The following is a 10390-nucleotide window of genomic DNA, read 5'->3' as shown; positions in this document are numbered from 1 at the left end:
GGGAAAAAATCTCCAGTGCTATTCATAAAATTTCTGTACATTATCTGGTAGAGAAAAATGACAGAAAATTAAGAACTGACTAATACTACAATAATATTCAACCTCACTGTTAGTGTAGAGTTGCAATATCCCCCAAAGTCATATTGATATACATATACTTTATAAAGTACAATTCTAATAATATAAATAATATGTTGATTGGAATGAGGATTTTTAATGAAGCCCTTACTCTTACTCAAGCTATAATATTTTGAAAACTCCATTTCATCATCATACCTACTTGTATTATACTACATGAGATTTCAGAGTATCTACACTATAAAAATCTCCTCCACTATTAAAAAAATTTCTATTAAAGAAACCCTTTTAGCTATACAGTTCTTAAAAGTAAAACTATAAAGTCTGTGAACATCCACAAATATTTGAGCTTATATCTGAATTATTAAAATAATCTTTAGCAATGGAAGCAAATGTATATGGTACGTTTACCAATTTTAATTGTCACTTGAGGAAATATTCAAAACCAAATAATATTGGTACCCAAAATAAGTAAAAACAGCTCTAATACAAAATATCCTAAATGTTTCCTATTTAATTTTTAATTTCCACATATTTTACTTCCATTTAGATATTTTTACAACCTAACATGAAATTTATTAACATACTTTTTCCAACAAAACAAGATCATTGAATATTTAAGTGTTTGAGAAACATACAAATACTTATGGGAAAATTACAATGATAGCATGTATCATAACAATACAGTATGTGATTTCATCCACCGTTTCTATTGTTTTATTTATTTAAATTTCAAATGTCCCCCTTCCCAGTCTTCCCTCTGCTACCCTCCTAGCCCATTTCCCCTCACCTTTGTATCTAAGAGGGTACTTCCCCATCCACCCACCAATTCCCTCCTCACCCCTCTAATATCCCTCTTCTCTGGGGCAACCAAGCCTCTGCAGGACCAAGTGCCTTCCTTCCCACTGATGCCAAATAAAGCAATCTTCTCCTACATATGTCCTGGGAGCCATAGATCCACGCATGTATACTCCTTTTTGGTGGTTTAGTACCTGGGAGCTCTGAGGGGCCAAGTTAGTTGATATTGTTGTTCTTCCTAAGGGGTTGCAATCCTCTCTGGCTCTTTCAGTCCTTTCATAAATATTCCATTGGGGTCCCTAAGATCAGTCCATGTAGATATTCTTATAAAAGGGTATATATTGATAAGTTTAACTTTGTCTTCCTCCACTAGAATTAACATACTACAGAAATTACAAATTTAAACTTTCTTAGTCAATGTAAAAATGATAGCATAGAATTAGTCAATATACTGTATTATATTATATTGTACATAATATAATTTTAATAGATTGTATATAATATATTAGTCAATATATTGTTGATGTCTGCTTTTGCCCCAGAATAGCTTTGGCCTTTTTGTTCTATGCCTGCCAGCATTTCATGATGTTGCTGTAATATGCCTTCCAGTCATTGACCCAGAAAAATAATTTGACTCAGAGCAGTGCGATGTTGATCACATATCCTGATATGTTCTATATGAGGTTTGTCTATCTTAAAGAATTCCAAGCTTTATGTTGAACCTATCAAATTAAATGTCAATATGAACTGTTATGACTAAAATGGCTTGAGTCAGAACATACCACAGGGCAGCACTTCCTGTACCATTTTATGATATATTTGTAGTTTTTATGGGTTTTTTTCTTTATAAGCTGACATAAAAAGATGTTTATGGTTATAGCTCAGTCCCCAATTTCTGCCCTGTAGTTGTATTGATCAGGCTTAGGGTGTACATTCACTAAGCTATCCCTGTCTGACTAAGATCAGTGTTTGTGTGGTTTATGGTGTGACTCTTGGATCCCTACAGTTACATTTAGTTGCAGTTCAGTTTAATATAATACCAATGTATTTAACACATCTGTTCTTTCAAATGTTGTGATTATGATGCACTGATTTCACAATACAGCAGAATGAAATGTCTTTTAGAAGCTAAATTTATGTCAAACTGTGCAGGGGTATGCAATTAAAAAATTAAAACACAAATTGATGATTTTATGAAAACTCCAAAAATACAGATAAATATCAGAATAAGTATTGCACATAATCATAGAAGATAAAACTAGGAAAATTCATATGTGACTGAGGAAATTTGAAGAAGAAAAAAGTTATGGAGTAATAAAAAGAAAAACATACTACCTATTTATAAAGATTTATGTTCTAGGTGATAAATGAAAGCAGTCCTATACTAGTGCATGTGACTTTTAGCTTTAGAACACTTTACAACCTATGAATGATAGAAAGTAAGCTCTTATTCTGTAATTCCTAACAGTTTTACCTACCATTTTACTCTTTGACTGTCTCCGAACCTGAGTAAATCACAGCCCAAATAAATGCACTCATGCATGTATATATTTAAAGTGGAGAGGTTTCAAGCACCACACTGTGAATGTACTTTATATACTTTATATATTTCTCTCTCTTTCTTTCTCTCTCTTTATGTATATATATATATATATATATATATATATGTGTGTGTGTGTGTGTGTGTGTGTGTGTGTGTGTGTGTGTGTACACATACTCATACCTACAAGTATAGGTATTGTATATCTATATCATATTTTATATTTTACATATATTTACCATTTGTATTATATAAATATCTTCATAAATATACAATATGTGTATAAGTATTATGCATGTGTAAATATAAGCTTTGAATCTTATATACATATATAAATGCTAATTTTAAACAGCATATTCACTTTAGATTCCTATAAATAACTAAATTTTATATTCTAACAAGATATAAATCTTATACATTATCAGAAAATTTTCATATTATATTGACATTAGATAAGGATCATGTCAATAAAAACATTTTCACTCATGAAAGTTAAGAAATTCCTTTCTAGAATTCACTAGCTGCAAAATAAATTATTAGTAGTAGCAGTTTGTAGTCCTGGGCCTTTCTGTCCTTCTCTACTTTAACCGCCTGGTAGCTTTGAAAGTCATAACACCCACAGTGAACTGCAAAGCAGTACAGAATGCCTCTCTAATAGAGGTGACCGCCAAGCCACCAAGGCCTGAACATTATTATATAAACAACAGTTTGGCTTCATTTGGATGGAATATCATAGCTGGCAATGCAGCAAAGCCCACTGCAAGGCTTCAAGGTTCACATAAACAAGTGTAAGCACGTTTCTACTTGCTTGCTTTGAGTGAGAATGGGAGCTTGATCTCACTAAAATTCTAGTTCATAATGGGGTTCTGCATTAATAATGGAGAAGTAACCCAGGGAGTGGTTGCTTCTTCCAGATGTTCTGTAAATACTTGATGTGTTGATGTTCCTTGTGGTTCCACTCAGCAGTGCCACAGAGAAACTGAGCTGATTACACATCTCCATTAATGTGAACAGTGAACAACAAGGTTCTTCAAATCAAAAGGAAGTAAATTCAGTTTTTGAGGACTATACATGTAAGAAGATCTTTATTAAGAAGCAGAATGAATATTAACAGAGAAATCTTTTTTATTTGTTAGAATTTTAGGCAGTAATAATTTTCTACATTATATCTTTATGATGGGAATTTAAAATATGGGCATATAAAGTTTGAAATGTGTTTTCATTTTTATAACAATTTCTAAAACCTGTTTTGAAAGTAATTACATGATGAAATTTTTTATGTTGTTTAATATGTATAAAGGTATAAAGTAGAAATGCCTCTTGGAGAGGCATTCTGTATTGTTTTGCATTTCACTGTGGGTGTTAGAACTTTCAAAGCTACCAGGTGGTTAAACTGTACTGCCTAAGTAGAGAAGGATAGACAGGCTCAGGACTACAGGCTGCTACCACTAATAATAAATCTTTCATGGTCAGTAATTTATTTATATAGTATAGACAATAGCAAATGCCCAGTCATAATAATAAACACTGGTCATACATTGATAACAACTGTTGAACTTAAAAATAAAAACATAACTTTGGGTGCAGAAATTCAGAATAAATTATGACTGGGGAATTTTTTAAAATTTTCCAGTCCATTCTAAATGTTGCTCTAAAATGGTATATATGGATCCTTTTAAATATGATTGATCAAATAGTTGGTTTCCAATAATTTCACTGAAAACTTCATATAACTACATGAATTTCCTCTACTAACTTATAATGGATATGACTTTGAACATAGCACATGAAAATCTAAAAGTGGTCCCAGTCAGCATTTTGTCATCTCTGTTTTCTAAACAAAACTTCATTGCCTGACTGCAAAGATTAGGCCAGAAATGCACCTGTAAGGGAGCAAGAAGCTTGAAAAACATACAGGAGAGAGGATCTGAAAATTCACCTCATTCTGAGAATTGTGTGCTGTCCAAATTAAGAGAAAGTATGGAGAACCTGGATTTGCACTAGGAATGAAGTGGATAGAGAGGGCAAAGTGTGGAGTATAATTTAACAGCTTTGGGCTGAGCAGTCTTGGTTTAGCAAGAGCTTTTTCATGCAATAACTGAAGTCTTTATGCCAGCAACTAACACTAGGTACTTTTAGTGTCATTCTCCCAAAATCCATATACCTTAAAATTTGGAACCTTCATGATGTCATATCACTGTCTATAATAAATGTCAATATATAAAGCAATTAATATCTCATTTCATTTGTTAAAATGTTTCTTTTTCCTTTGAACTACTTTAAACTTTTACAGTGTTTAATATTGTCTATGTCTATTATAGTTTCTTATCATACTTATAACAAAATATGCTATGATATTCAGATCCATGTCACATTCTCCTATCCATATGATTTTCTACCCCCACTCATTCGACATATGAAATATTCAAATTTTCACACTTTTTACAAAATAAATTTATACTTCTAGATGATGAATGTGCCTCAAAGAACATTTGAAAAAGATTTCTGGTCTCATAGTGTTTGGACTCTATTAAGTGAGAAAAGAATAAGAATTTTAAAATCACAATGATAAGCAATGTTTAGATTTTTTTATTAATTCATTTAATCACTTTACATCCCTAAATCTGACCCATACACCTCCCAATATACACACAGATTCTCCTTCAACTTCCCCTCCCTATCTTCCCTTAGAAAATGGAGTTCCCCTGGGTCACTCATACACACACACACACACACACACACACACACACACACACACACCTCATCAAATCATTGCAGGACTAGGCATATCCTCTTTGACTGAAGTCTGACAAGAAGATTATTACACAGGCAACAGATTTGGGGTCAGTCCCTGCTCTAGTTTTTGGGGAACCTTCATGAAGACCAAGATGTACTTCTGCTACATCTCTGCAACGGGGTCATGCTCCATCTTTGGTTGATGGCTCAGTCACTGGGAGCTCCCAAGTGTCTAGGTTATTTGACTCTGTTTGTCTTCCCCTGGAGTCTATGTCCTCTTCGGTTTCTACAATCTTCCCCACAACTCTTCCATAACACTCCAGTTCTCCATCTAACGTTTAGCTCTTGATCTCTATATCTGTTTTCACTGATTGTGGGTGGAGCCTCTCAGAGATCCTTATGCTAGGTTCCTATCTGCAAGCATAGAAGAGTACCATTAATAGTGTCAGGGATTAGTTCTTTTCAGTGGCAGTCAGAACCACTACTAAAAGAACACATTTTATCCACCATGTAGTACACAGTGATGCCTTGCATGTAGTATAGATTTCCACAGTATTATTGATATTGCAGGATGAAACAAAATTAATTTGAGGATTTTTGTGGTCTAAGAATTGCCTCACAAACCACACAAACACCAATTTCACTCAGACAGGTATAGTTATTGAACATAGTCCCCAGGACTGATCCACCAGGGCCATGGTCCAGATTTAGGAACTGAAGCAGGACATTGATTGTACCGTGATTTTAAGCTTAAAATTCACAAACATTTCTGCCATGTTATTCCACCAATCAGAATTTAGGGATGAAAGATTTCTTTAGGCACATGTCTTTTCTGTACACTTATCCTGTTTCCATTGGTTGGGGCATTCAGCTATGGCAGGGGACTTGCCTTGTCTAACATTCATGTCTTACCTTGTAGACCAGGATGTCAATTACCCACATGCATATCTCTTTCTGGAAAGTAGGGTGTCAGTTCCCAGTGAGGTCTTGGAAGCTTAAACTTTCTTTAACTACTACTCAAAATGGAATTCTTAATCCAAATAGTTTCTTATATTGATGCAGGTGTCTCTCTTATGTTGGGGTCCATCTCAGAGGCAGCTTATACCATAAAAGCTTACAGGTGCAGAAACTACTATTGGGTATTTTGTTCAATTCCAATCTTATTGTGGTTAACGGTACAAAACAGTTCTACTGACTTGGATCCTGAATGGTGTCTAAGGGTAGAGAACATAGCAAAATATATAATGTACTTGGCATTAAAAAGTTTTCTAGTAACAGCAGAAATATGTGAGAAAGATTCCTTAAAATATCAGGCTAACCAGGTAACTGTTACCTAGGCCTTAACATGTTACATTGTTCTTAATATTCCATCTAGGCCTTTCTATTTTACTTAGGCACTGACAAAGATCTAAGATTGATGATTTCACAGACAGTACATGATTTTAGGAACTGAAGGAAGAAGGCTACAACAAGCTAAGTTGTTTCTCCATATGTGAGCTGTGCTGTACAAACATAAGTTTCTTCTTTTGTATCTGAATAATTCATGTAATTAATCATACAGCCAATTATCTGACAAAAAATGTCATATTGTCCCTCCAATGTGTGGGAAAACTGAACTGCTTGCTGCTTGTTAGAAAATCTTGCAAGCTCACGAAGGTCATGATTCTCTCCAAAAACACCCCATTGCATGTGAAGCTGGATGTGCATTCTTATGTCACCGCAAAGGAGCTAGAATTCAGGGGGCACAGGAAAGCTTACTTATGTCAGTTATGGCTTTTATTGGAGACAATAGTGTATTTTTTCTGTGTTTCAACAATCTTATGTCTTCTGTCATCTTCTCCACACTGTAGCAAGTCAAACTGTTAGCTTCTAAGTCAATGAAAATTGTATATACTTCCCAGTTCATAATACTTTTCAAAACTCTTTCTTTTGTATTATTCCCTTTTTAAAAAAACATTCACTATACAGAGAAAATTAAATCAAATATTCAAAAATTATATTTAATAATGCAATTAATGTAACAATTATATATTAGTAGAATAATTATAATATGATTTTTATTTACTATAGCACATAAAGGAAAAGAGTTCTTTTTCTTTAAGCAGAAAAAGTGTTATAATTAACACATATAGCTAGCTACTATCCTCTTAGGACTCATGCTATAGAGTTTAATGAAACATTTTTCATGTTCATGTTATAGTTAGGAGAATAATAATCATACATTTAAAAATTATATTAGTTTGAGTATAACATCAGTTAATGAGCCGTCTTTTCATTCCAATGGTTTTATTTCAACACCGCCATTTACTTTAATTAAACATTTGGACCAAGTTATAATTGAACGGGTTTGCACAAACTCAATTAAACTGTTCAGTACTTGAATGTGGTTGCATTTGAGCATAGAATCTTGGTATGTATGCATAAATTACTACACAGTCATATCACAAATCTAAACACATTCTATATTCTTCACACTGGCATTTGGCCCTTCTGAGTTCAGCTTCTATGTCCAGATGTTTCTAGAAATATTCAGATAACTGGAGATTATGTATTAAGAATATCTGGGCCAAATCAACAGTTGTTTCTTTCATGAGTAAAAGAACAAGATCATCAGGGAAAATACACAGATGCAGAATTTCTTTTCTTTTAAGATCTAGTCTTAAAATATTGTTAATCCAACTTCATGATATGAAGCTTGTGGCTTCTAAATTACATTAAAATTAGTTTAACTTAAGTAAGCCATGAAGTAAGCAAGTGTCTTTATGTCTTAGATATGCCATGCATATGTTATTGTTGATTTTTTAAAAACAGTTTTTATTGTATTTGATTTATCAAATTTCACAACTCACATAATCTTGAAAAATAATTTTGGCATTTTAGAGCTCAGCATTTAAGTAGGAAGCAAACAAGTGAAAAAAGATATCCATACTTTTATTGCTTCCCGTTTGCTCTTTATATATGAGTGTTTAATATATTAAATATGACAGAAATTAATGTATGAAACCAAAAATTATTTTAAATGTTATCTTTAAAAAATATTCAATTTTATTTTATTTGCATTTTGCATATGTGTATGTGAGTGTATGTACTTGAATGTTACATGAGTGCAAGGATTCATGGAGACCAGAAAAGCAGAGGGATCGGATGCCCCTGGAGACAGAGATACAGTTAGTAAATATATGACATGGACATTTGAAACCAAACACAGAAAAAAAATTGTGGAATAATGTTTTTAAATGTAATTAAGGTATAATTTTATATATATATATATATATATATATATATATATATATATATATATATATAGCTATATATATGTTACACATATACATATATGTATAAATAGAGAGAAAAGGGATGAAGAGATCAAGTTTTTCACACAATCTTATTTTACTGCAAACACAATTTAATTTATTTAACTTATATTACTGTTTCTCCTAAGAGGTAAAATACCATTTGCATAAGCATTACACTTTACTTGAGCGATCTAAGTTTGCTATTATAGAATATGTACATGTTCATGGAACGCTTACAGTTCTACATAGGAGAAAATGTTTTCAAATGATTTTTGAGGGAGGGCGTGAGGAAAGGGTTTATTTCATTTTACAGCTATTTTTACATAGTCCAGTGATGTCAGAGCAAAAGCTGAAAACAAAAGGTAGAAGTGATGGAAATACCACTGTTCACATGACTTGCATAGCATGCTTTCATATTGAACACAGAACACAGAACACAGAACCACGTGCCTAGGGGTGGTATCATCACAGTGGTCTGGGCCATTCTACATCAGTAATTAAGATTAATTAATTAATTAATAAATGTTTGCCATACTTGCCTACAGACTAATAGTACAGGAATTTTCTCAATTGAGATCCTCTTCTTTCCAAATAACTCTAGCTAATGCGAGGGTGACACATAATTAACCAATATGGCTCACATGTTGAATTTAGTCTATAATCACTAATTACCTTTAAGATATTAGCTTTCCATTTCTTTTTTAATTAGTTTTCTTTATTTACATTTCAAATAAAGAAATTATCCCATTTCCTGCTTTTCCCTCCAAAAAGCCCCCTATTCCATTCTCCTTCACCTTGCTTACAAACTTTCCTACTCCCAATTCCATGTTCTGACATTCCCCTGCACTGGGGCATCGAGCCTTCACAGGTACAGGGACATCCTCACATTGATGTCCAACAAGGCCATCCTCTGCTCCATATGTGGCTGGAGCCATGGGTACTCTTTCGTTGGTGGTTTAGTCTTTGTGAGCTCTGCGGTACTAGTTGGTTCTTATTGTTCCTCTAATGAGGCTGCAAAACCTTTCAGCTCATTGGGGATCCTATAATCAGTCCAGTAGTTGACTGTGAATATCCACCTCTGTATTGGTCAGGCCCTGACAGAGCCTCTTAGGAGACAGCTATATCAGGCTCCTGTCAGCAAGCACTTGTTGGCATACAAATACTGACCGGGTTTGGTAACTTATATGGGATGGATCCCCAGGTGGGTGGCCTTTCCTTAAGTCTCTGCTCCACAGTTTGTCTTGTATCGCCTCCCATGGGTATTTTGTTCCCCCTCTAAGAAGGAACAAAGTATCCATACTTTGGTCTTTCTTCTTGAGCTTCATGTGGTCTGTGAATTATATCCTGGGTATTCTGAACTTCTGGGCTAATATTCACTTATCAGTGAGTAGACACTTTTGTGATTGGGTTACCTCACTCAGAATGATATTTTCTAGTTCCATCCATTTGTCTAAAAATTTCATTAATTCATTATTTTTAATAATTGAGTAGTACTCCATTGTGGAAATATATCACATTTTCTGTATTCATTGCTCTGTTGAGGGACATCAGATTTTTTTCAGCTTCTGGCATTATAAATAAGGCTGCTATGAACATAGCAGAGCATGTGTCCTTATTACATGTTGGAGCATCTTTTGGGTATATGCTCAGGGGTGTTATAGCTGGGTCCTCCAGTAGTACTGTCAAATTTTCTGATGGACCACCAAACTGATTTCCAGAGTGGTTGTCCCAGCTTGCAATCCTACCAACAATGAAAGAGTGTTCCTCTCTCTTCACATGCTCACCAGCACCTGCTGTCACCTGAGGATTTTTGTCTTAGACATTCTGACTGGGGTGAGGTGGAACCTCAAGATTGTTTTGGTTTACATTTCCCTGATGACTAAGGTTGTGGAACACTTCTTTATCTGCTTCTCATCCACTCAGTATTCCTCAGTTGAAATTT

This window comes from Apodemus sylvaticus, chromosome 6 (genome assembly GCF_947179515.1).
Source record: "Apodemus sylvaticus chromosome 6, mApoSyl1.1, whole genome shotgun sequence".
NCBI classification, from domain to species: Eukaryota; Metazoa; Chordata; class Mammalia; order Rodentia; family Muridae; genus Apodemus; species Apodemus sylvaticus.
The sequence above is the reverse complement of the archived record's forward strand: the minus strand, read 5'-3'. Positions refer to the sequence as shown.